This window comes from Lagenorhynchus albirostris, chromosome 1, assembly GCF_949774975.1.
Source record: "Lagenorhynchus albirostris chromosome 1, mLagAlb1.1, whole genome shotgun sequence".
NCBI classification, from domain to species: domain Eukaryota; kingdom Metazoa; phylum Chordata; class Mammalia; order Artiodactyla; family Delphinidae; genus Lagenorhynchus; species Lagenorhynchus albirostris.
The window spans coordinates 61615361-61638894 of record NC_083095.1 but is presented as its reverse complement, the minus strand read 5'-3'; the positions used below and the strand labels follow the sequence as shown (position 1 = coordinate 61638894).

Genomic DNA, 23534 nt, shown 5'->3' with positions numbered 1-23534 from the left:
CAGGTCGGTTTGGTCTCCTAGATTGGCGCCCACGGGTTTCCCTATCAGGAGCCTTCTGCAGAGTTTGTCCAGCTGGCTGCTCTGCCTCTGATAACGCAAGTAAAAAAGTGATCCTGGCCTAGAACTCCAGCGGCAGGGTCCAGGCGACCCTTGCCCTCTGGAAAGCCAGAGCACAGTGCAGTTCTAAAGAAGGGACAGGTGAATAAATTCCTTGGAGTTAGCTGTCCCGAAATTGTGGGCTATAGCAACTAAGTCAAAATAAATCCAATTTACAGGTATCTTACAATTGAGCTACTGTATATAGTACTTTTCTAAGAAATGGTTTTGGCTTAAGGCAATATATCTCATACCTCATCAACTTGAGTTTTATTTACTGAAAGACCAAAGAAAGGAAGGCCTTATTACAAATAAGTCTCTTCTATCTATTCCCCACGTCCGTGGGCATCAGCGTAATGTGTGCGTTTGTAAGAAAAGTAAATTCATGTTCCAGCCCCGACCTACTGAATCATAATCTCTGGATATAGGGCTCAGAAACCTGTGTTTTAATAAGTTCTCCAGTGGTTGTTATGAATGTTAAAGTTTGCGAACCACTGACCCAAATAATCAAGGAACATTAAGTAACTACTAATATATTCTCTGTAAAACGTTTACTTATTCATACTAGCCCTTTAGGATAGTTAGCAAAACAAAAATACTAGTTTATACTATTTTTAAACCACAAGTTGCAAAAACTCTGTAGGAGGGACACAAGGTTCTCAAATTTTAGAAAAATACCTGCCACACCCCTAACAGGCAGGAAATGATAGGAGTAAAAGGGAGAATGAGACGCTTTAGAACCCTTATTGTCATATTTCTTAAACACAGTATTTAATACTAAACATATTCAGTGTGAACCATATAAAATTGCCATTTTTGAAGGCAATTATATCAGCGATATGTAATAAGGTTCAACTTAATATATATGATTTCCAATTAAATGTACAAAATACAATAATTGGTTTTATACTTTGTTTTAATTTCTTAGGCTGAGCTATTAAAAGCCGGTAATGATAATCTGACTGGCAAAATTATTTAAAGTGAGGAATTGGAGAGACTTGCTACTTATGTGATCAGGTACACAAAAACAAATTTTCTCATATTTGATTAAAATTACTAAGTTTGAAATGTTTACCAAGAAATAGTTTCAAGAAATTTTTGCTATTTAGATATAGTAAAAGCTTTTGAGCTATGTTTCAGTCTTTTACTAATTAAATATGAGGTCTTGAGTACAATATAAAATCACTTATTCATTCAAAAAATACTAGAACCTATTATATACTAAGCACTAAAATCAGAATTTCAGAGCTCATAGAAAATGTTTCCCTAATTTTCCACCGAAGAAACTAAGTTTCCAAAGATCACACCATAAGTTAATGGTATAGCCAGGATTCCCTCTTCTAATAGCCGTGGGATTATAGATTTAAATATTAACCACAGGCCAAATTACATTCGGTCACACTGAAACCTAAAATAATTAAATGCTACCAAAATTAATTTCATTTACTCATATGTAAGTAGAGAATTTTTTAAAGTTAAAGAAATTTGTTGGATTATTAAATACTATTAAACCCCAAGGCACACACTGAACCAAATTCTACATTCATTCATTGAGAGTTTACTGAGTGTTAGCATTAAGAGCTGGCAATGTAACAGTTAAAATCCCCCCTTGGAGCATATAATCTAATGGAAGAGATCATACCATGTTGCAATGTCTGTAAATTTTTGCCTTCCCTAGATTATTTCAGGAAATACAATAATACTTCCAGGTCAAGATTTAAAGACAGCCTTTTGACATCATCCATTATTTCCATGAATATCTTTTTTTTTCATAAATATCTTAATCTCTGAATTTTTTTTTTTTTCTGGTACGCGGGCCTCTCACTATTGTGGCCTCTCCCGTTGCAGAGCACAGTCTCTGGACGCGCAGGCTCAGTGGCCATGGCTCACGGGCCCAGCCGCTCCGCGGCATGTGGGATCCTCCCGGACCAGGGCACGAACCTGTGTCCCCTGCATCGGCAGGCGGACTCTCAACCACTGAGCCACCAGGGAAGCCCCCAATCTCTGAATATCTTAACCTGAGGAGGTAGGTGCAAGTTTGTGGTCTCACTAAGACCTCAATCTCTCAGGATCCCTACAGATTCAGTCAGAAGTCTCTCCCAGACATCTTTCCAAATACGCTGTTAGAAAATTGCTACCTCTTTTTAACCTCTCTGCACTAGAACAGATTTCTTTGAGTTAAAAAAAGCAAGGCCTGATATTACAGATAGTCTAGTCCTCAATCTCCAGATTAGCTGAGGAGATAGGGCCTAGGTATAAGAACATTCTGGAGCTTGGGAGTCAGCCATTGTCAATCCACAGTCAACAAGTACACACTGTGCTAAGAGCTCTGATTATGGGGCATAGCTCTTACCTGCAGCCAAATTTGCCCATGGCCAGTATTGGAATGCTGGGAGGTTTAGCACTGGGAGAAGTAAAATTTACTTGAGCTACTAGTTCAGATTCCTTAGACACAATCCATCACATTACTCTTTCTATTATTATTTTACATAATGCTGTAATGTCCTGATATTAGAGCAAAACTGCTAAAGTATCAAGCTTATATTTTTTAATTATTGATTTACTGTATTTAGCTGATCTTGGTTGAGAACTACATAATTAAATTATTGATTTATCAGTTTGTAAAGTGACTAGAAACTAAACCTTTGGGAACCTTAAAATACTTACTGAACTTAAGTATCTGACAATTTCTTTAATGTCTTTTTGGAATAAAGTTTTTGTATTGGGCCACTGGATCAGCTACTGTTCAAGACCAAAATAATAGTGACTTAAACAAGATAGAACTTTATTTCCCCCTCATGTAATGACACAATTGTAAGTCACAAATAAAGCTCGGGCCAGCAGAGAGGAAGGACGGTAAGAAGGGTAAAGAAAGCCCTGGAAATTACATAAATCTCATTGGTTAGAACTTGGCCACTAGGGCTAAACCTAGGTACAAGGGAGGTGGGAAAGGTAGTATTTTGCCGGGTGACAATGTGTCCATAAAAAATATATATACCATTATGGAAAAAGGGAAAAACATATTGGGAAACAATTAGCAGTGTCAACCACGGTTTGGGAAAAGGTTTAGGAACAAAGAGCTGTACTTTAAAATTATAGTATTTGCTCATTTTCAAAGATTTTGTTTTCCTCAAGTCTAAAGTTTATCTTCATCAGTTTCTAACTGGAAAATGCTATATAATCCCATGGTACTCAATGTACTATAACTGGGAGTCACATTTTAAAATACCATTCCCTGAAAGATACATAGCCATTGTAGGCTAGAGACTCTCTTCTTTAGAAGTCAAAACACACTCTCTAGGGCTTCCCTGGTGGTGCAGTGGTTAAGAATCTGCCTGCCAATGCAGGGGACATGGGTTTGAGCCCTGGTCCAGGAAGATCCCACATGCCGCAGAGCAACTAAGTCCGTGCACCACAACTACTAAGCCTGTGCTCTAGAGCCTGCGAGCCACAACTACTGAGCCCACGTGCCACAACTACTGAAGCCCACGTGCCTAGAGCCCATGCTTCACAACAAGAGAAGCCACCACAATGAGACGCCCGCGCACCGCATCGAAGAGGGGCCCCCACTCGCCACAACTAGAGAAAGCCCGCATGCAGCAACGAAGACGCAACACAGCCAAAAATAAATAATTTTTTTAAAAAAAAGATTATTCACTAAAACATTTTTAAAAAAACACTATCTGTATACACACAGACACACAAATGCAGAATTTAGCATACATGGAGCCCATCCATGGAATACGGTGGGAAGTTGGGAAGAGTTGCCTGTGGATACCAGATTAAGAAATCTTGACCAATAGAAGAGATTATAACTCTTGAACTATTCAAAAGACCTATTATTCTAGAATATTCTTATGCAGAAGTATTAGAAGTATTAAAGAAATGCTGTTTGCAAATGGAAGACTCTTATGTGCTTTAAAATCTGCGGGTCTGAGTATCACTGCTCTAAGCTCTCAGTGATTTATAACTTACAGATACCAAGGCATCATATCATTTAGGACAGATTTAGGTTCTGATGCATTAGATTATCCTATCACCTAACAGAGCACTTCTAAGTTCCAAGGGACTTTAACTGGGGAGTATGGACAAAATAATTACTTGGGAAGCTTTTTTCAATATATTATTGTGATATAAGAACAACACTTAGAGGCCATTTATATTACAGAGTTCTGTTATTTGAGATGTAACTGTGAATCTAGGAGTTAAGGCCTCTGAGCTGTCAACATGCAGAAATCCATGCACTTTCCTCCTAGGAGCTTCCCAGGTTCACTTGGAACTAATTTTAGACCCAATTCTAAAAAGGTTGATAGGGTGGATATCTAATATCTTGGTTCACAGCAGATTAGAAAAACCAAACTAAGAGAATAGGGCAGGGACCTTCCTGGTGGCAAAGTGGTTAATACTCCGCGCTCCCAATGCGGGGGCCCAGGTTCGATCCCCAGTCAGGGAGTTAGATCCCACATGCATGCCACAACTAAGGAGCCAGTGAGCCGCAACTAAGGAGCCCATCTGCCACAACTAAGGAGCACACCTGCCACAACTAAGAAGCATGCCTGCCACAACCAAGACCCGGTGCAACCAAATAAATAAAATAAATATTTTAAAAAGAGAATAGGGCAGAGGGAAATCAGAGATTATAGAAAAGTGAAGAGCAATCTGAAACCTTCAGGCCAGATTCAGCCTGCCTTGCAAATTGTAATAACTACAATATTCATGTAATGCTTACTTATGCAAGGCACTGGGCTAAGAATTTCATTACCCATTATCTCATTCATAATATCATAGAGATATTCTTATTCTCATCTTACAAATGAGGAAATTCTGGCACAGAGGTTAAGTAACTTTTGCCTGAAGTCACACTGAATATTTGAGATATTATTTGAACCTAAGTATATATAATTTAGGAGGCCTATTTCTGAATCACTAGCTGTATTGTTTTTATGGTCTAATCTTTATTTCAGCTTTTCTACCCATACAGAAAAGATGTACAATTATTCAGAGTAAATAGCTTGTGGTAAAGTCAAAGGACTTTCATAAACAATGACTTGATAATATGTATCAGGAACTTTATACACCTGAAGTTAGAAAAATACTAACTTCAGTGCCATAAATTTTATTATGTGTAAATAGTGTGAATTTTCTATTTATCAAGTCAGGGTTTCTAGACAACAGCACCATTGACATTGTGGGCCAGATAATTCTTTGTTATAGGAGGGTGTCCTGTTTAATGCAGGATATTTAGCAGCATCCCTAGTCTCTACCCACTAGCTGCCAGTAGCAACTCCTTCCCCATTTGTGACAACCAAAAATGTCTCCAGACATAGCCAAATGTCCCCTGCAGGGCAAAAATGCCCTTAGTTGAGAATCACTGGTTTAAGTAAAAGAACTAATATAATAGTGAAGCCTATTTTAACTTTTGACAATCATGGAATGACAGATCTGGAAGAGACTTTAATTGATTTCCTATTTGACAGTTCAGGAGATTGAGATGTGAAGAGATTGAGGGCCTTGGCTAAATTACCAAACTATTTAGGGGAAGAGTTGGGTGGGAAAGCCTGACATTTCCTGACTTCAGAACTGATAATCTAGGCATTGATGTCTGGGATATTTCCCATAAATTGAATTGAATATTGTGGTTACAGTAGCCAGAGTGATCCTTTTAAAGCATATTTCAGATATTAGTCACCTGTTCTAAACCATCAGTGGTTTCCTGTCATCCTTAGAATAGAATCCAATGTCTTAGCCATAGCCCAAAAGATCCTATGTAATTTGGCTTAGGGATACCTCCTCAGACTCTTTTCCTAATTCTTTTCTCTTTCACCCTGCTCTTGTCACACTGATTTTGGGGGGCATTCCTTTGAACATTCCCAAGCATGCTCCCCCTCTTTGCATTTTGCTTTTCCTTATGCCAGGAAGGTTCTTTTCCTAGACATTCCCATGACTTGCTTCTTCACTTCTTTCAGGCCATCAACACAAATATTACTTTGACAGGCAGGCTTTACCTGTGTAAAATTGTACTTCTCCTTAACCTTTTCACACTTTATCTAGCCTGATTTATTTTTCTTCATTACAATTTTCAACACCTAGATATATTCTGTATTTTTTGTTTATTCTTAGTCTTTTTCTCCTTCTGAATGTAAAGTCCATGAAAAAGTGACTGTAATACTGCCTGGCACATAGTAGGCATGTAATAAATAGTAATTCAGTGTATGAATCATAGTCATGCCAGAAGAACACCTCATACCCTTTAAGTAATCACTCCTCATTTACCCCTTTCCCAGCTTCTGGCAACCACTGATATACTTTCTGTCTCTATGGATTGGCCTATTTTGAATGTTTCATATAAAAGTTTCATATAAAAATCATACAATATGTAAACATTCATGTCTGACTTCTTTCACTTAGCACCATATTTTAGAAATGCAACCAAGTTGTAGGATGTATCAGTACTCTATTCCTTTTTATGACTGAATAATATTCCATTGTATGTTGCTTATTTTGTTTATCCATTCATTTGTTGATAGACATTTGGATTGTTTCCACCTTTAGGCTATTATGAATAATGCTGCTATAAACATTTGTGTACAAGTCTCATTTCTCTTAGGTATAGACATAGGAGTGGAATTACTGGAACTACCAACTGTTTTCCACAGTGGCTTTACCATTTTACACTTCCACAGCAATTTACAAAGCTTCCTGTGCCTCTGCATTCCTCCTCAAACTTGTTATTTTCCATTTAAAAGAAAATTATAGCCATCACTGTTGGTTTGAGGATGTGAAGTGGTATCACATTGTGGCTTTGATTTACATTTCCTCAATGACCAATGAAGTTAGCCATCTTTTTCATGTGCTTGTTGGCCATTTGTATATCTTCTTTGGAAAAATGCCTATTAAAGCCCATTCATTGCTCATTTTTTAACTGGGTTGTTTGTCTTTTTGCTATTGAGCTGTAAGAGTTCTTTGTACATTCTGGATATTAAACTCTATCAGATATATGATTTGCAAATGTTTCTTCCATTCTTTATTTTCTTGATAATGTCCTTTGATGCACAAGTTTTTAATTTTCATGAAATCCAAAAGCCGAATAGTCTATTCTTTTCCCACTGAATGGCCCTGGGACTCTTGTCAAAGATCAATTGGCCATAGATACTTGAGTTTCTTTCTGGGCTCTCTCATTGACCAATATGTCTATCCTTATGCCTGTACCTCACTATTTTGTTTAATATAGCTTTGAAAACTTTGAAATCAGAACATGTAAGTTTTCCAGCTTTTCTTTTTCAATATTGTCTTGACTATTTGGGGGCCCTTGCAATTCCATATGAACTTGAGGATCAGCTTGTTGATTTATGCAAGAAAGGCCACTGGAATTTTGATAGGGATTGGACTGAAGCTGCAGGTCACTTTGCACAGTAGTACCATCTTAACAATATTAACAATATTAAGTCTTCTAATCTATGAATATGGACTGCCTTTCCATTTAATTATCTTTAATTTCTTTCAACTTGCTTTGTAGTTTTTAGTACACAAACCTTTCACTTCCTTGGTTAAATTTATTACTAGGTATTTTATTACTTTGGATGCTGTAGTAAGTGAATTTTTAAAAATTTCCTTTTGGATAATTCATTGCTGGTATATGGAAACACAACTGATTTTTGTATATTGATCTTGTAACCTGTAACTCTGCTGAATTCATGTATTGATTTTTTTTGTGGATTCTTTGTGATTTTTTTCTACATAGAATCATTTCCTTTGCAAATAGGGATAGTTTTACTTCTCTTCCAGTTTGGAGGCCTTTTATTTCTTTCTTGAATAATTGCTCTCTCTAGGACTTCCAGTACAATGCTGAATAGCAGTGATGAAATTAGGTGTTCTTGTCTTGTTCCTGACATTAAACATGATGTTACCTGTGGATATTTCATAAATGCTTTTTATCATATTAAGGAAGTTTCCTTCTATTCCTATTTTGCTCAGTGTTTTAACATGAAAGGAGGTTGAATTTTGTCAAATGCTTTTTCTACATCTATTGAGATAATCATGTAGGTAATTTTCCTTTGTTACATTAATATGATGTACTACATGGATTGATTCTATTATGTCAAAACACCTTTTTATTCCTCAAAAGTGAGATAAATCTCACTTCTTTATGGAGTGTAATCCTTTTAATGTGCTTTTGAATTTGGTTTGCTAGTATATTTGCATTGTAAGGGATATTGGTCTGTAGTTTTCTTGTGATATCTTTTTCTAGCTTTGGTAGCAGGGAAATGCTGGTCTCATAGAATGTATTAGGAAGTATTTCCTCCTATTTTTTGAAAAAGTTTGAGGAGAATCAATGTTAATTCTTTAAATGTTTGGTAGAATTCATCTGTGAAGCCATCTGGTCTTGAACTTGTTTTTATTGGAATGGTTTTAATTACTGATTCAATCTCTTTACTTGTAGGTCTGTTGAGATTTTCTATTCTAGAGTAAGTTTGGGTAGTGTGTATTTTGAGGAATGTCTCCATTTCATCTAAATTATTTAATTTGTTGGCACACAACTGTACATAATATTCTCTTATAATTCTTTCAACTCCTGTAAGGCCAGTAGTAATGTCCCCACTTTCAGTTCTCATTTTATTAACATCTTCTCTCTTTTTTCTTAGTCAATATAGCTAAAGTTTTGAAAATTTTAAAACATTTTTGAAGAACCAACTTTTGGTTTAGCTAATTTTATTTTTTCCCCTATTCTCTATTTCATTCATCTCAGCTGTAATCTTATTTCTTTCCTTCTGCTGGTTGTTTTCTCCATTTTGTAATTCCTTAAAGTGTTAAAGTTAAGCTATTGATTTGAGATGTCTTCTTTTTCAATATAGTCATCTACAGCTATGAATTTCTCTCTGAGCACTGCTTTTGTTGCATCCCATAACCTTGGTATGTTGTGTTTTCATTTTCATGTTTCTCAAGTTATTGATATGGGTTGAATTGTGTCCTCTAAAAAAGATGAGTTGAAGTTCTAATCCCCAGTACCTCAGAATATGACCTATTTGGAAATAGGGTATTTACAGAGTAATCAAATTAAAATGAGGTCATTAGGGTGACCCTAGTCCAATATGATGTATCCTTATAAAAAGGGGAAATTTAGACACAGGCGGACATGCACAGAGGGAAGACTATGTGAAGAGACATGGAAAATGCCACTTAATTACAGCTGTCTGTAGTATGTTTTGAATTCAGGAAGTGTGAGGCCTCCACTTTGTTCTTCTTTCTCAAGACTGCTTCAGCTATTCAGAGGGTTTTGTGGCTCCATATGAATTTTAGGATTTTTTTCTACTTCTGTACAAAATGCCATTGAGATTCTGATAGGGATTGCACTGAATCTGTAGATCACTTTGGGTAGTATGGACATTTTAAAAATATTGTCTTCCAATTTACAAGCATGAATGTCTTTCCATTTATTTGTACCTTCTTTGATTTCTTTTAAAAATGTTTTATAGTTTTCAGTGTACAAGTCTTTCACTTCCTTACCTAAGTTTATTGCTAATTATTTTATCCTTTTTCATGCTATAGTAAGTGCAATCATTTTCTTAATTTCCTTTTCAGGTTGGTCATTGTTAGTGTATAGAAACATAACTGATTTCTGTGCATTGATTTTTATATCCTAAAACCTTGCTGAAATTGTTTATTAGCTGTAGTAGCTTCATTGTGGAACCTTTAGGATTTTCAAAGTATAAAATAATATCATCTGCAAAGAGCGCTAATTTTACTTCTTTATTTCCAATTTGGATGTCTTTTATTAGTTTTTCTTGCCTGATTGATCTGACTAGGATCAATGGATTTATGTTGAATAGTAATGGTGAGAGTGGGCATCCTTGCCTTGTTCCTGATATTAGGGGAAAATCTTTCAGACTTTCACCACTGAGCATGATGTTTGCTATAGGCTTTTTATTATGTTGAGATAGTTTCCTTCTATTCTTAGTTTTGTTGAGTCTTTTTTTTAAAAAAAATACTAATTAATTAATTAATTAATTTTGGCTGCGCTGGGTCTTAGTTGTGGCATGCGGGATCTTCGTTACAGCATGTGGGATCTTTAGTTGTGGCATGCGGACTTCTTAGTGGCAGCATGCAGGCTTCTTTTTTGGGGCATGTGGGCTTCTTAGTTGGGGCATGTGGGCTTCTTAGTTGCAGCATGCGGAATTCTTAGTTGCGGCATGCGGACTCTTAGTTGTGGCATGCATGTGGGATCTAGTTCCCTGACCAGGGATCAAACCTGGGCCCCCTGCATTGGGAGCATGGAGTTTTACCCCCTGGAACACGAGGGAAGTCCCTGTTTCATGAAAGTGTTGAGTTTTGTCAAATTCTTTCTGTTTCAATTGAGATGGTTATGTGGTTTTTGTCCTTTGTTTTGTTAATGTAGTATATTATATTGATTGATTTCTGTATGTTGAAAAATCCTTGCATTCCAGGTAAAAATACCACTTGGTGATGGTAATCATTTTAATGTGCTGTTGGATTCAATTTGGGAGTATTCTGTTGAGGATTTTTTCATCATTGTTCATCAGGGATGTTGGTCTGTAGTTTTCTCTTTTTGTGTCTTTGTCTGGTTTTGGTATCAAAGTATGCTGGCCTCATAGGATGAGTTTGAAAGTGTGCTTTCCTCTTCAATTCTTTGGAAGTCTGAGGAGAATTGGTGTTAATTCTTAAATGTTTAGTAGAATTCTCCAGTGAAGCCATCTGGTCTAGAACTTTTCTTTGTTGGGAGGTTTTTGATTACTGCTTCAATCTTCTTACTAGTTATAGGTCTGTTCAGATTTTTTTATTTCTTCATAATTCAATCTGGGTAGGTTGTGTGTTCCTAGGAATTTGTCAACTTCTTCTAGGTTATACATTTTGTTGGCATATAATCGTTTCTGGTTGTCTCTTGTGGTCCTTTTAAATTCTGTGGCATCAATGATAATGTCTCCTATTTCATTTCTAATTTAATTATGAGTCTTTTTTTTTCTTAGCCTACGTAAGGGCTTATCAATTTTGTTGATCTTTAAAAAAATCAACTTTGGCTTCGTTGATTTTTTAAATTGTTTTTCTATTCTATTTTATTTATCTCTGCTCTAATCTTTATTATTTCTGCCCTTCTTTCAATTTTGGGTTTCCTTTGGTCTCCTGTTCCTAGTTCCTTGAAGTCTAAAGTTAGGTTGTTGACTTGAGATTTTTTTTTTTAATGTAAGCATTTACTACTATAAACCTCCCAATTAGTATTCCTTTTGCTTCATCCCCTAGTTTTGGTATGTTGTAGTTTTATTTTCATTTGTCTCCAGATAGTTGCTAAATTCTCTTGTGATTTCTTCTTTGACCTATTGGTTATTTAATAGTGAGTTATTTAATTTCCATATATTTGTGGACTTTTCTGTTTTCCTTGTTGTTGATTTCTAGTTTCATTTCACTGTGATTGGAGAAGGTACTTTATATTATTTCAAACTTCTTAAATTTGTTAAGACTTGTTTTCTGGCCTAACATATGTTGGTAATGTTCCATGTGTGCTTAAGAATGTGTATTCTGCTATTGTTGGGTGTAGTGTTGTTTATATGTCTGTTAGGTTGAACTGGTCTATAGTGTTGTTCAAGTTTTCTGTTTCCTTATTTGATCTTCTGTTTTGCTGTTCTACCTCTAATTGAAAGTTGGGTATTAAAGTCTATTATTATATTGTAATCTATTTCTCCCTTCACTTCTGTCAATGTTTGCTTCATATATTTAGAAATTCTAATGTTAGGTGCATGTATATTTATAAATTGTAACATCTTGCTGGTGAATTGACACTTTTATCATTATATAATGTCCATCTTTGTCTCTTGTGACAGTTTCTATCTTAAAGTCTGTTTTACCTGGGACTTCCCTGGTGGCACAGTGGTTAAGAATCTGCCTGCCAATGCAGGGGACATGGGTTCGAGCCCTGGTCCCGGAAGGTCCCACATGCCATGGAGCAACTAAGCCCATGTGCAACAACTACTGAGCCTGCGCTCTAGAGCCCGCGAGCCACAACTACTGAAGCCCGTGTGCCTAGAGCCCGTGCTCCACAACAAGAGAAGCCACCACAATGAGAAGCCCGCACACCGCAATAAAGAGTAGCCCCCGCTTGCCACAACTAGAGAAAGCCCACGTGCAGCACGAAGACCCAACACAGCCAAAAATTTTAAAAATAAAAATAAAAATAAATAAAAAGTCTATTTTATCTGATTCAAGTATGGCCATTCCTGCTCTCTGCAAGTTCTGATTGTATGGAATACCTTTTTTCTTTCTTTCACTTTTAACCTGTGTTTCCTTGGATCTAAAGGGAGTCTCTTGTAGGCAACACATAGTTGATCTTGTTTCCTCATCCATTTAGCCAATATTTGAATTGGGGCGTTTAATACATTTACATTTAAAGTAATTACTAATAGGGAAGGACTTCCTATTGTCGTTTCCTTTTTTTTTTTAAAGATTTAATTTAATTTTTATTTTTTTGGTTGCATTGGGTCTTTGTTGCTTCATGCGGGCTTTCTCTAGTTTTAGTGAGTGGGGGCTACTCTTCCTTGTGGTTCGCGGGCTTCTCATTGCAGTGGCTTCTCTTGTTGTGGAGCACGGGCTCTAGGCACGTGGGCTTCAGTAGTTGCAGCACATGGGCTCAGTAGTTGTGGCTCATGGGCTCTAGAGAGCAGGCTCCATAGTTGTGACGCATGGGCTTAGTTGCTCCACAGCATGGGGGATCTTTCTGGACCCATGTCCCCTGCATTGGCAGGTAGATTCTTATCCACTGTGCCACCAGGGAAGTCCCACCATTTTCTTAATTGCTTTTTGTATGTCTTGTGGGTTTTTTCCTATCCCTTTGTTCATTCTTGTCATTTTTAAATCTCTCATTGATTATTTTTATAGTGACATGTTTTGATTCCCTTCTCCTTCCCCATTATGCATATTCTATGTATTTTCCTTGTGGTTACCATTGCAATTACCTATAACATCTTTTTTTTTGTGTGTGTGTGTGTGTGGTACGCGGGCCTCTCACTGCCGTGGCCTCTCCCATTGCGGAGCACAGGCTCCAGCCCGTGCAGGCTCAGCGGCCATGGCTCACGGGTCCAGCCGCTCCGCGGCACGTGGGATCCTCCCGGACCGGGGCACGAACCCGCGTCCCCTGCATCGGCAGGCAGACTCTCAACCACTGCGCCACCAGGGAAGCCCTACCTATAACATCTTAAAGTTGTAACAATCTACTTTAACCTGATAAAAAATTAATTTCAATTGCATATAAAAACTCTATTCCTTTACATCTCTGTCCCACCCTTTATGTTGACACACACAGAAGATGACTTCTTTTTATGTTGCATATCCATTAACACAGATCTGTAATTACTTCTCATGCTTTCATGTTTTAAATTCTATACCACATTTAAAAGTGATTGATGCATCTACATTACAATACTGTAGGATTCTATATTTGTCTATAAATTTACCTTTACCAGGGAGTTTTATATTTTCATACGGTTTTGTGTTATTATTCTTTCACTTCAACTTGAATGGTTTCCGTCAGCATTTCTTGTAGGGCAGGATTAGTGGTGATGAACTCCTTCAGATTTTATCTGGGAAAGTCTTTTTCTCCTCTGTTATTCATAGACATTTTTGCAGAATATAGTATTCTTAATTGGCAGGTTTTTTTTTTTCCTTCAGCACTTTGAATTCATCATTCCACTCCCTTCTAGCCTGAAAAGTTTCAGCTTAGAAATCTGCTTATAATCTAATAGAAGCTCCTTTGTACAGGACAAGTTGTTTTTCTCTTGCCATTTTCAAGATTCACTCTTTGTCTCTGATTTTTGATAGTCTGATTATAATGTATCTCACTGAAGGTCTTTACATTTATCTAGTTGGAGTTTTTGAGCCTCCTGAATTTGTATGTGCATTTCTCTCAGATTTGGTGAGTCTGCAGTCATTATTTCTTCAAACAGGCTCTCTGTCCTCTCTTTTTATTCTCCTTCTGGGACTCTCATTATGCTTATGTTTTTCTACATGATGGTGTCCCACAAGTCCCTTAGCCTCTCTTCATTTCTCTTCATTCTTTTTTCTTCTTGTTCCTCTGCCTAAGTGATTTTGAAAGTCCTGTATTCGATTTCACTGATTCTTTCTCTCTCTGGTGAAGAATTCAGTTTCAGAATTTGTTTGTGTCCTCTCCATAGTTTCTACCTCTTTGTTAATGTTCTCATTTGTTAATGTATTGCTTTCCTGACTTCATCAGTTATTGATCTGTGCTCTCTTTTAATTCACTGAGCATCCATATGATGGTTATTCTGAATTCTTTGGTAACTCATATATCTCCATTTCTTTAGGGTAGGTATCAAATTTAATTTATTTCTTTCAATGGGTCATGTTTCCCTGTTTCTTTATATGGCTTGTCATCCTCTGTTGGGACTTTAGCATTTGAAAAATCAGCCACCTCTCCAGTTTTTGTGGTCTAGTTTCATACAGGGAGGACTTTCTACAATCAATCCAGCTAGAGATCCTGGAGACCTCTTAAAGCCTTATCTGGAGATGTGACCACTTTGGGCTTATGCATGTAATCTAATAATTGAAGAGGTTTGCCAGTTTCTACTCAGGATCTCCCTCTGGCATCTGTCTGCAATACTGTGGCCTCTGTGGTGCAGTAGTAAGCTGTAGTACTGGACTTCCACCTAGCTTCTGTCTGTAGTATGGTGGACTCCGGGGCACATTGATTGCTTTTGTTCTCAGCAGCCCCAAACTGGCCACCCATTCCTGTCAATACTTAGATTCAGGCAAGATAGAAACCAGTCACTCAGGCACTTTCTAGAAAATTCAGATCACTGGACATGTGTTCTACTCCTTTCTCTCCTCAGTGAGAAGATGGGAGTTGAAGGTTTCCTCCCAATCATGTTATATTGGGGGTGGAACACTTGCAAGTGAGTGCCACAAGATTTCCCACTAGGCATTGATGCAGTTGGTTTCACACTAACCTTGGGTGCAGGACCCACTTTACTGGTTTCTGGATTTCTCACAAAGACAATTGGCCCATGTATTATTGTTAAGTTTGTGTTTCCATGGGAGAAGGAGGGTATGGAGTTGCATATTCTGCCATCTTCTTAATGTCACTCTTGATTTGAATCCCTTTAAATGAAGTTGTATTTATGATATAGATTATGGTCTGTCTTGGAATATTTTATGCAGACCTGAAAAGAAAGTGTATCCTGCTGTTAATAGGTGTTCTATAAATGTCAGTTAGATAAGTTGGTTAATAGAGTTGTGGTTGATAGTGTTGTTCAAGTCTTATATATACTTACTGATTTTCTGTCTGCTTGTTCTATCAATTTTTGAGAGATGAGTGTGAAATCTCTGACTATAATTTTATATTAATTGTGAATTTCTCTCTGTGGTGCTAGCACATTTTGCTTTATGTATTTTGAAGTTCTGTTATTAGGTACATAAGAAAGGGAATGGTGGAAGATAAATAGATACTGAGATCAGGAGAGGATTAAGCTCAGAACTGCAAATTAAAACAAGATACCCTTTACAATAAAAATCTATCTATCTATCTAACTAATCTTATAGTTTCTGTTTCTCTAGAGAACCCTGACTAATACACATGACATTCTCAGCTACTTGTGTGCATAGTTTTTATTCATTATTTCATTTCCACAACTGATTGGTGGTGGCTGGCACATTGTGGGAGGCTGATGATATTTGTGAACTTGACGGTATTCATAATCTGACATTCTTTTGCTCTCTGTAATGAAAAAGAGGTTCATTTTCTTTACCCTCTCATACTTATCCAACTTATAGGAGGGATAAGGACATAGACAACATCTTTGATAATTAGCTTGAGAAGAGAAGCTCTAACTGGTGCCTTTCATTCCTTGTAGACTGGCAACTGTTAGCATATAGAGAATGAAAAATGTACATGTGAGTGATGGTGGTGGTGGAAGGCGGTTGAGAAAAAATTAGCTCTTTTGGTATGAAAAGTTCAGGAAAAGAACATTAAGGAGTAACCTCAGGTAAGTTGGAGGAAGGACTAAGGAGAAAAGGCATAATGTTTGCACTCACTGAATAAAAACAATGGAAGAAAAAACATGTTACTAAAAGGTAAGAAAACATGGATTTTCTCCTTACCCTGGAGACTTCTGGCATCCAGATAATGAGTTTTAAAAAACTAGGGTTAATGAACCTTTACCTCCCCCCAAAAATAGTATATGCATGTTCTCTAAATTTAACCTATAAATTCATTATTTGACTTTTCTCAGTGTTGTGGTCACTATCCCCCCTTATTTCTTGTTATTCCTTAGCTAGAAAAAGCAACTTTCCCTCCTTTCTTTTACATAAATTTGAGTTGGCCTTAAACCTTTTCACAAATCATTTTTTATTATTAGGGTACCCTTGCCATCTATTCTGACAATCTATATCACTCCTCTTCTGCCTCATATATTTTTATGGTACTTTTTGTCCATAAATATCTGATTCAGACCTTGACTGAAGTAAAGAAAAATGCATTTCAAATTTCAGACCTTGACTGAAGTAAAGAAAAATTCATTTCAAAGAAAAATGCATCGTCCATAAATATCTGATTCAGACTTTGACTGAAGTAAAGAAAAATGCATTTCTTTACTGAAGTAAAGAAAAATGCATGAATCTAAAAAAAAAAAAACCTCTTCAGAGCACTGTGCATTCATTACAATATAATAACCAAGAGTTTGTGAATATTATAACCTATTTTCTTCCAACTAATTTACATCCATTTTTTGCATGTTTTCCTTTTTTTTTTCACTACTCTTTTTACTAAAGTGTAAGTTCCTTTCATTAACTTTAACCAGTAACTTGGGAAACTGTCAACACTTCATATTATGCCTGTTCTTCGGGGATGTGTAAGAAATCATCATTATTGCTTATTATGCAAACCCAGAGAGTCCCTGGCACATAGTATGTGCTCAATAACTATGTGGTGTCTTAAGGAGTTAAAGTGACATTCGTAAAAGAAATACTGATCTGTAGTGCAAGAAAACCACATTTGAATTACTATCAGCTATAGTCCTTTCTTGTTTCAACAGGGAGGTTCATGAATTGAGGACTTAATTTTTTAATTCTGGAAGGCTCAACATTTTGTCTTAAAGAATCCATATATTGAACGTTAAATATCCATATCTCTTTCTTAAGTACTTAAATCAAAAGTTAACCATCTCCAAGTTTTAGTCTGAAGCATTCTTTGTCTAGGAGCTAGGTATTGCTTTTTGCTCATCCAACTGGAGTCCAACTGCGGCCTTTTTCATTCAACCATCCCTTCCCAGCACGGCCCTCTTCTCTCCCTGGGGTCCCAGTCCCACTGTCCCTCTCACCCCAAAACACACACAAACAAAACCGGAAACCACAATTCCGCCTGCTCCTGTGGAGACTCGACAACGCTCAAGTTAAGGCCACATGACACGTTTTTAAGCACGCCGTTTCCCTCCTCTAACCACATTAGGTTTTGTCTAGAGAATATTTTACTCTCACAGAATGCGTCCGTCGTCTCAGACCTGACAACCGTAGCGCCCTGCGGAGCAGCCGAGGGGAGACTACTAACACCGCCTTCTCACTTCCTGAAACTCCAGCGAAGACTTCCCAAGCTCGCTCAGTTGCCCAGAGGCCCCGCCCCGCCCCACGTCCCTAGTGGTGCGGCACGCGCATGCCCGGTGCGCGTCGCCTGCCCCCGCCCGCCGCCTGCTCCAGCTTCTGCTCCCCTTGGGCCCCCTCGCGCGGCTGGCGGCTGGCTCTCTCCCCGGTCGCGGCCCGTGGGGACGTTCGCAGGCGAGCGCACCTTCCCGCACGGAAGAGCCCCGGCTGGGAGGATCCGAGTGAGCGTCGATTGGTTGACGTGGTGCGTGCGCGTCGGGCCTGAGAAAGTCTGGGCGAGCGCGCAGAGTCGGCTCCTGTGGCGGTGCGGGGCGCATCTCAGGTAAACGGGCAGGGTGGGAGGTTTGGGCGACCGGAGAAAAGGAGTGGGTTGAGGCCAGACCTGGAATTTCCAGCCGTAGCCTCCTTGGAGAAGGCGCCGCGCAGAAACTGCACCCGGTGAAGGTTGGCCCCGTGCGGCCGGGAGTGATGGGGCTCCCTCGAAGGTCAGCATCGTGGGGTCCTCCGGTCTTCTTTATGGGCGTGATTTCGGCATCTTCCCCTGTTTCCTGTTACAAGAGTTCTGCAGCTGAGCATATATTCAAGGGTGTAGGTTTTTGCTTGTTTGCTTTTCCCTTAAGAGGCAGTGAATTGGAGGGTTCAGGTCCTGGCTCAAGCTATGATTGACTCTGCCCTTGAGAGTCACTCATTCGCTTTGTATTTCAGGTCTCACACTTGTAAGTTTTGGCAAAGAATGTGTGCTTCTTTAGGCACGCTGAGCCATGCTGTACAAAGGTACTGTTAGAATTTGGGGGGGTTCACAATGTCTCTGGGCCCACATTTCGCTGACTGGAAGGTGACACCACCCGACAGTCATTTGTGAAGTACTTTAAGCTCCATGGATGAAAGGAACTGGATAAGCACAAAATAACAGCATTATTAGACAGGATGTCGTAGAAAGAAAAAACTTTCCACAAGAACAGGCTTTTTGAAAAGCTCCTTTGAACATTTTATGGAGATTAAATCACAGTGGTAGTAGACAAAGGTGAGCCAAAACAAAGGGCCAAACAAAACAACATTTTAAGGAGGTTTTTCTTTTTTTTTTTTTTCCTTCCCCAGATAACTTTCACGATAACAAGTTACTGGCTTTTCAAAGTTTCTCCTTGGGATCTAGTGTGGAACTAACCTAAAATGACAGTTACATAAACGTGGGTATCCTGTGCAATAGTATACCAAGAGAATTAATTAAAACAAAGCTCCTTTCTATATAAGGTAACAGGAATTAAGATACCTCATTGGGGAGAGGTAATGATGGCAAATCCAAAAAGTGAACGAGAGATGTACACAAATTTCCTTCAAAGGCATAGAGTTTGTAGATATGTTTCTAGTGTGTTAATTATTAAAGCATAATAGACACACAGAAAAGTGCATGAATCATAAGTGTACAGCTCATTGAATTTTCACAAAGTGTGCATATCCAAGAAAAAACATTACTTGCATCCTAGAAGCCTCACTTTGTGTCCCCTTTCCAAAGGTAACCATTATCTCAATTTCTGACATCATCAATGAATTTACTTATTATTGACTTTATATAAATAGAATCATACAGTTTATAGTCCTTTGTGTCTCACTTTTGCTCAATATTATATTCATGAGATTTATACAAGTTATGTAGCAGTATTCCATCCATTTTTGGGGTATTACCAGTAGGGCTGCTATGAACATTTTTTGTAAGTACTTTGGTGAACATATGTATACATTTCTGTTGGATGTATACCTACTGGTGAAATGTCTATATTATAGGATACGCAAATAAGTATTTCTGGTATACACTACCAAAAAGTTGTTCAAGTTAGTTGTCAGTTAACACTCCTGTTATCAGTGTTTGAGAATTTTGGCTCCTGCACATGGTTGAAACATTTAGCATTGTCCTTTTCATTTTACCCATTCTGGTGGGTAGTGATATCACATTGGGGTTTTTCCCTAATTCCCATAATGACTAATGATATTTAACACCTCTTCATATGTCTACGTATTGGCCATTTGGATATCTCCATTGGCAGGGGTTATCAAATTTTCTGTAAAGGGCTGGATAGTTAATATAGGCAGTCTTGCTTTGAAGAGTTTCAGTTAAAGCAGTCCTAGCTAGGACTGCCTGTATTTTAGGCTTTGCAGGCCATATACAGTCTCTGTTGTATTTTCTTTCTTCCTTCTTTCCTTTTTTTTGCCTTCCTGTTTGCTTGCTTCCCTGCCTACCTTCCCTCCTTTCCTCCCTCCCTCCCTCCCTCCCATCCTCCCTCCCTTTCTGTTTTCTTTAACTTCCTTCCTTCCTTCCTTCCTTCATTTCATCCTTTGCTAACCACTACTATGTTGAAAAATAACTGTTCATAAATGACCATTTGATCTTCTGCTCATTGTTGGTGACATCATTAGATGGGGCTATATTGGAAAAGTATAAATACATAATAGTACTAAGTAATGTGTACTGTAGTGTCTTAGTGTTAAATTTCAAATCTCTAAACATACTTCCTTTGCTTTTTATCAGTTTTACCTTGAGAATAATTAGAGACCTATTTGAGACTTCTCTAAATTGTTCTATTGCTCCTACTATCTCCCATCCCTTTAAAGCTGACAAACAAAAAAGAGGTTAAGAAGCAAGAAAAGAAAGGAAATACAACCCTTTGTTGATTTGCATAAAAGGCTAAGAAAGAGATGAATATGCAGGCAGTTGTCGACACTGAGTAAAAGTATAAAAAAGCATACCTACTTTTTGCAATACTTTGAGTTGGATATTGTCTTTTGAGCGGTTCCATCATGAGATGGCTTGGTTGAAATTTATATCTACCCTATTGAGTATGCTCATAATATAGGAAGTAACAGTCAGTGGCTTGGGCCATGAAACTCAACTGTGGCACCCCTGCCCAAGTTGGAGATACTCTCTTCCTTAAATGCCCCATTGGGCTGTCCAGTTCATCTTCTCTTACTTTTGGTCCCCTGCCTTTCACTCAGCACCAAAAGTACCAAAAAAAAATTTGAAAATATGTTAACATTTTTAGCTAACACTTTCTTTTTTTTAGATGGCTTATAGAAGTGAATTTAGGTATATACTTAGATATATGCTAATACTAATGAGAGGCTTGGGGCAATCTCCATCAATGTGATGTTTTCTTTAAGATGGATGATCTTGCTTGATTGTTATGCAGACACAGATTTAAGAAACCACTGGGCCCCAGTTTCCACCACCAGCCCACCAGGGTCCTTAAGCCTTTCTTATATAGAAATTTTGGATCCAGTTGTGCATTGATTTATGTGTGCATATATACACACACATATTTTGACTAATACAAATGCTTTTCTGCTTTATAATTGCCACACACAACAGTTGTACTTATATGCAATGTTTTCACTGCACTATTTGCACCAGAGTTTGAGTCATTACAAATTATTATGGCTGGTAAAGGGTTTATACTGGTGGAGGGGATTCTCTGACAAGTGAAAACCGCCTCCCACCCCTACCTGATATAGGAGCAAATAGGGTATTTATGTAGTAGAAATGTGTAATGATAATAGATCCTGATTGATGCTTCTGTGTTCATCAGGATATATCTGTCAGTTCAGTTATTGTCATTAGCTTCCTCGAGTACCTGCTCCCATGGACGTTGCCTTCATTGTGTGCATTGCCATTGTTGACCTCTGGGACTGTCCATATTCCAGGATTCCAGTGGGGACAAACCTTGCCCTTTCTGGTTGCAGTTTCTATTTTTAGATACTTCATTTAAGTTATACTTAATCTTGTTTACTTTGTTTAAGGTGAGACTATATTTCTCTGCTATGATCTATTATCTGTTGCTTTCATACTTTTTTTCCAGCAAATACCCTTATTACTAATATGTCCAGATACCTGGGACTGGGGATGGGCAGAGTATAGTTCAGTTTCATCTCACATGCCACCTACAGAGATAGCTTTAGGGTTTGATGAGAGAAAAAGATATCTTGCTCAACATTATCCAATTCTGGCTGCTCTTGTTAGTAATATTATTCTCTCTTCCTTTTGAGTTTATTGGATTTATTGGATTTTGAGACTGTTATAAAGAAAGGATAGTGTTGTTTTAGGGCATTAATTGCAAAAGGTATACGTTACAGTGCAAAGAGCACTGAGCATAAAAGAATGTGGGTGGTTTACTACCTGTCTGTGTTAACCCTTCCTGCAAGTCAGCTCTCTTTTGTAAAATGAGGCATTTTGACCAAGTATTTCTAATCCTTGGTAATCCTTTCCAAAAGACACAGTAGAGAAATATAGGATTTAGAATTTAAGCAACGCTTGAGGTCGTTTAGGCTGCCCTCTCAGTTTTTTCCAGTGAAAATATTAAGGCCTTGAGAGATTGTGTATAGTCCCATAGTTACTAGAATCTAGTTATAACTTTTTATTCCAGTTGCTTTTTCCATTATGCTGCTTATGATAGGCGGCCTTCTAAGATAACCCTGTATCTGTGTAGTCACAGTCTTGTGTAATCCCTTTCCCTTGACTGCAGACTAGACCTTGTATTAGAATATGGCGAAAGTGGTGGGATATCACTTACGAGATTAGATTATAAAAGACTATAATTTCCTTTTTTCTGGCGCACTCTTGTTGCTCACTTTGATGAAGCCAGCTGCCATATCATGAGTTGACCTATAGATAGCCTCACCCATCAAGGAATTGAGGGGAGCCTTTGGCCAGTAGCCTATGCAGACCAACAACCCCCTAGGAACTGAATCCTGCCAACAACCACTGACAGAAGTTGGGAGATAGTGTCCGAGTTAAGCTTTGAGATGACTGTCGCCCTGGCTGACACTGTGGCCGCAACCTTGTGAGAGACTCTGAACTGAGAACCTAACTGAGCAACACCCAATTCCTCAGAAACTGTGAGATAACAAATGTGCATTGTTTTAAGCTGCTAAGTTTTGGGGTGGTTTATTAGGTAGCAATAGCTAACCAATAAAGTGCTCTTACTAATTTCAGAAAATTTTTAGTAAAAGGAATAATTCTCCTTGAAGTTTTTTATAAACATAGCTTCAATATGTTTTTATCATCTTAAACATATTTGAGGATATTATTTTTACCTTTGTGCAAAGAGAAATATTAACCATTATCTATTCTATGTTTGTTTTAACTTAATTTCTAGACATTTGTTTTTCTCAAAAATGGCAACATAAAGAGATGATTACTTTGAAGGTTGGTTTGGTTTGGCATTTCATTAAATTGGGTAATCATGGGACAAACTTACCACAGAACTGCTTTTGGCAATTGGTACGAGCACCTCTGATTCAGATATTGTCTGTATTGAAGGTCTTTTTAATTTAGATTTTATACTGCTTGGGATGTAGATAGCCAGGTGGTCTGCTCTTATTTATCTGCAGTTTTGCATTAGGGTGATTTGAGTATGTATACATATTATTTTGAGAATTGCCTTTAGTATCCCTTGATTTATAAGTTTTGGAAGCTACTAGAGTACAACAGGGATGATTTTACTGGAACCCTTGATCCTGAATCTTGTTTTATTTTTCTGTTGGAGCTTACCAGCTTCTCATCTTCATAGTTTTATCTTGAGGTTTTTGCTACTGTGGAACAAGTTTTGAAAAACTGAAAAAATAAATGAGTATATAAATAAATAATATAGATCAGTTAACTTTTAAATATCTTTATTGTGAAATTCAATACATGTAAAAAAGAAGTATATAAATATATGTGGACAGTTCAATGAATAAATAAAAAGTTAATACCCATGTAACTACCATCAGATATTTTCAATTGAATAATCATTGAAATGATTGTATCTGGCTTTTGTATCTGGCTTTTTAAAAAATGT

The 23534-nt window shown here is 37.7% G+C and overlaps 2 protein-coding genes across 6 annotated transcripts in view; one reads left to right on the top strand and one right to left on the bottom strand.

Moving 5' to 3' along the window:
* The window catches only part of SLC25A21 (solute carrier family 25 member 21), a 534640-nt gene extending 517006 nt beyond the window's left edge, over positions 1-17634 (bottom strand). The window contains exon 1 of one of the 2 annotated variants that reach the window (XM_060143361.1): positions 17610-17634. The gene's annotated coding sequence lies outside the window, so the exon portion shown is untranslated. The remainder of the gene's footprint in view (positions 1-17609) is intronic. The other variant, XM_060143344.1, reaches the window with a different exon arrangement.
* The window catches only part of MIPOL1 (mirror-image polydactyly 1), a 327507-nt gene that overhangs the window by 225 nt on the left and 303748 nt on the right, over positions 1-23534 (top strand). For 3 of the 4 annotated variants that reach the window (XM_060143302.1, XM_060143275.1, XM_060143309.1), the window contains exon 1: positions 17789-18028. The gene's annotated coding sequence lies outside the window, so the exon portion shown is untranslated. Of the gene's footprint in view, positions 1-1024; positions 1114-17788; positions 18029-23534 lie in introns of those variants that run through there. The other variant, XM_060143284.1, reaches the window with a different exon arrangement.